Source organism: Primulina huaijiensis, chromosome 3 (genome assembly GCF_012295235.1).
Source record: "Primulina huaijiensis isolate GDHJ02 chromosome 3, ASM1229523v2, whole genome shotgun sequence".
Classification (NCBI taxonomy): Eukaryota; Viridiplantae; Streptophyta; class Magnoliopsida; order Lamiales; family Gesneriaceae; genus Primulina; species Primulina huaijiensis.
The window spans coordinates 24400026-24404897 of NC_133308.1; positions in this window are offsets into that span (position 1 = coordinate 24400026).

Below are 4872 nucleotides of genomic sequence, written 5' to 3' on the forward strand. Positions count from 1 at the left end.
TTTTTTTATATTATATAATTGTAAATATGATTAAACCCTAAAAACAACCTAACCTATATTTTTATAAATCAAAATTATAGGTAAAAATAGATAAATATTTTAATAACTTTGAATATAATTAGAACATGAGATGCAATAGATATAGATATGTTACAAAGTTAGTAAAGTAGATTATATCTATTTTTTTATTTATTTAAATGAAGAATGTATAATTGTGTCCGTTTATAAGTGAAACGCAAATTATTTGGAGAATTTGTGGACAAAAAATATCACTAAGAAAATAACTTGTTGGGAGAAGTTGTGTTCTTACAAGTAAAAAGTTCTATCAGTATATATACAAGTCACCACCTAATCTAAAAGTGGAGATCCACATTCCAGAATATTCTACACTAATTAATTACAAATAGACAGTTCTAAAACTTTGAAATCTTTAAAATAATCTGGATCTTTCTTCAAGTCCATACATGAATGCTCTAAAAGATTTAATATATAGTATTTTTTCACGATATTTTACGTCGTTCCGCATGGCATAGAATGTTCAAATCATTTGTCCAACACATTCTAGGTAATTTCCTATATGGTCTTAGAATATTCCAATATTTCCCACGAGATGTATGTTTCTCAACTACTAAAAAATGTCCCAAACGTGAGCGACTTCTTCCTTAGCCAGAATATATAGTTTCAATATTTTAATAATTATGCGTGCTATGGGCCTACGGTAGGCCACTTAACTTGGAACAAAATTACAAAATTTTGGTGTTCATATAGTAACTTGGATTTTTTCTTAGTGTTTTTTCCCGAAATCACTAATTCCAATGAATTATTTATTTTACACTGATTTTGTCTTACGTAGCTCATATGATTTAAATAATGTCAATGTTACATATATTAAAATTAATTTAAATAAAAATAAAGGGAAAATAAACAAGAACAACACCAAATATTTCAAAATGAAGAGAAAAACCTTTCATTTTGCTTGAATCGATCTTAATATATGTAATATAGTTTTTTTAATCGTCGAATGGGTCGGTCGCATATGAGAACATTGGTGCCAAATAAGAAATATTTGTTGAATTTAGTAATTTTGGACAAAAAATGATCAAAACCAAAAAATTTACTGCCAAACTTCGACAAGTTACAAAGCTAAAATCCAAAATGTGACAACTTATAGGACCAAAATTCTAGAAAGGGGAGCTAGTCGGGTTAAAGAAATTTAGAACAACATTGAGCAAGTTTAAAGAATAAAACAGAAGATCGTAGGTTGTTAGGTATTTTTTGACTTATTTAGATGGATAAAATAAAATTCAAGTGAATCAATTTCAATAATAATTATGATGCATTAATTCAAATATACGATTTAAGATATTATAATTTGAAATTATTCACAAATCATATAATTTCCTCGATCCAAATGCCACATTAGCTTGATTTAGATTACATTGCACATATATAGGAAACAAATTAATCGAGGGGTAAAATTTTTCGGTATGCAAAATTAAGGGGTTGTATTTATCGCAAATATTTACTGACTTTTTTAAATAACAAATTTTTGTGTAATTGATAGATTTATATCGAATTTTGTAGAACCTTAAATATTTCTAACACTATGTTTGAAAAATTAAAAATGAGATTTAGAATTGGATTTGAATTTGGAATTGGAATTAGAATTGGATTTGAAATCTATAGATTTATAATTATGTTGTAATATTTGGCTAATTTTATTTAAGAATTAGATTTTATAGTTAAAATTAATTTAATTTGCTTTCTAAAATAATCTGTTTTACTTATTATTTTTAAATCTCTTACTTATTAATAATTATTAATATTCACGTACATATTGTTTATATATGATATACTAGAAAAATGATTTATAAATATAAGGAATATATATTTAGTTTTGAAAAGAAAAAATAAATTATTTTGTTCATATAATCCCATGAAATCTTTTCATTTTTGTTAAGATTTGATTTAGTTATATCAAATCTCAACAAATATCAATCCCGTTTTAAAATTCTATGATATAAAACACTGAAATGAGATTTCTAATTCCAAATCCCACTAAATTCCATGAAATTCATGGAACAACACACGGTATTGTCTCTTTTTTTTTATCAATTTTTTTAATGCGAATAAATTTTATTTATTTAAAATATTTTATCTATCAATATAAATATTTTTTATTTATTGATTTAATTTACTAAATTTTACTTATTGAAAATAATAATAATAATTTTCAATTTTTTTAAAAAAAAGATCATTGTACAACCGAGCATAGTCCTTTATTTTAATTTGAATAAATTTGATTATCGCATGTACAGATAATCCATGTATCTCTCTTTTTCAAATTTTGTAATTCTTGTGAGGTGAGGTTGCATGTATAGACATATGTTGCCATGAAATAAAATACAACTTCCGATGATCCACTTATTCCATGATCTGCCATGTCAATCAATTCAAACACAGTGAAAACTACTGAAGTAAATATTTACTTCTCAACTTGTTAGAAGAACTAATAGAAATGGAAAAATCCATAATAAAGTTGAGACATGGAAGAGAAAACTTTTTGGCTTTGTGATTTATCAACTCGGTCGAAACTTTTTTTAGGCCTCCGTCTGTTTTTACACTTCGAAATACGGATAGAGGGAGATTTCTCCTTCGTTCCTTGTGGAGTTGAATCCTCCTTTTCCATGTCTGCCAACAAAGCAAACGAATTTTGAAAAGTTTTTTGAATTATGGCTTGTTTGGACTTCTTCTACTTGTTGATTTTTCGCTCTGGAGAGAATGTTTCCTCCACTTCTTCAATTTCAACTGGAGGAGGCAGTGATGGTGTCTTTTTGATACTGTTATGCAACAGTGGCGGAACCACGAGATCTCGATTCTGCTGTTTAATGATAGAATGGAGGGGAATAAGAGGAAGAGATTGCGATGGTTTCGTCCTCTTGATACCGCTCCGTTGGTGAGAAGAGAGTGCCAAACCCACAGCTGATGAATCAGTTGAATTCTCATTGTTGTTCACAAAAAAGCTCCATCCATCCTCCACCGCTTTTCGCTCCAGACGGGGGAAGATATGGCAGCGGTGACATCCCCTGCACGCTGCTTCGCGACCGCAAAGAGGGCCACTCATCCCCGAGGACTAATTCTCCGTTCTTACATTCAGGAAGTGGAAAAAGAGGGAAAGGCGGCAACATCTTCTCGACTCTACTTTCCTTCTCATTCAACACTTGTGGTGGCAGAGGGGACACCTAATCCTCCAGGCACACGCAAATAATCCCATTTTCTCGGTGAGAAAGTGAAATATCAAGAGGTTGAGGTTGCGGCGACGGTGACATATTCTGGATACCTCCCAACCGCTCCTCCTCAGTCACTGGAGGCGGTAAAGGGGATCTCTCATCCTCCACTTCCGTGACTACATCAAAGGATTCTTGATTTTGTTCTTCACCGCCGTTTTCACAAAAAAGTTGTGACGACCCGTTCTTGGTGGTTCTCAGCAGCCCGCCCGCCCTAAGCTCATCCTCAGCGGCCAAATCGGTCCAAGAAGCAGGAGATTTTACCAAATTCAATGCCATCGATTTCATGCTCAATACTATTTATTATTATTTATTAGTATACAATAAAAAAAATATGACGGAGACTCTCAATATGTAGAGGAAATTTTTTTAGTATCCACTAGTCTAGTTTTTTTATCTGCATTAAAGACTTATACTTATCGATATGATATATTCTATTATCTTTAAATATGGTTAGGATTTTAATGATTGAAATTTAGTCAGTTTCTTAAATCTTCCACATCATTAAATTAAATAGAATCTTGATACGGATTATGCATGTGATCAATAGAAATGATCAATTGAAAAAGATTTTTTAAAAAAATATTTTTAAAAAGTTATCAAATTTTGAAATTGAAAATAAATATAGATAAGATAGGATAGAGATATAAACGAGAGGAATATAAATTTTTAACTGGATTTTTTTATATTATATAATTGTAAATACGATTAAACCCTAAAAACAACCTAAGCTATATTTTTATAAATTCAAAATTATAGGTAAAAATAGATAAATATTTTAACAACTTTGAATATAATTAGAACACGAGATGCAATAGATATAGATATGTTACAAAGTTAGTAAAGTAGATTACATCTATTTTTTTTATTTTTAAAGGAAGAATGTATAATTGTGTCCGTTTATAAGTGAAACACAAATTATTTGGAGAATTTGTGGACAAAAAATATCACCAAGAATACCTTGTTGGGAGAAGTTGTGTTCTTACAAGTAAAAAGTTCTATCAGTATATATACAAGTGACCAACTAATCTAAAAGTGGAGATCCACATTCCAGAATATTCTACACTAATTAATTACAAATAAAGAGTTCTAAAACTTTCTACACTCGTATTTTAACATAAGAAATCTTTAAAAAAATCTAGATCTTTCTTCAAGTCTATACATGAATGCTCTAAAAGTTTTTATATTTAGTATTTTTCACGATATTTTATGTCGTTACGCATGACATAGAATGTTCAAATCATTTGTCCAACAGGCAATTTCCTATATGGTCTTAGAATATTCCAATATTTCCCACGAGATGTCTGTTTCTCAACTACTCAAAAATGTTCCAAACGTGAGCGACTTCTTCCTTAGCCAGAATGTATACTTTTAATATTTTAATAATTATGCATGCTATGGGCCTATATATATATAATATGCATATAATATATTAATTAATAAAGAGCTTAAAAGACAAATCATAATTTTAAAAACATTGGCTTTTTTATATAGGCAATAATTAATAAATAAATAGATTATATATATTTGAATTAATATTAATAATTAATTAAAATCTATTAATTAATGAAGGGCTTAAAAGATA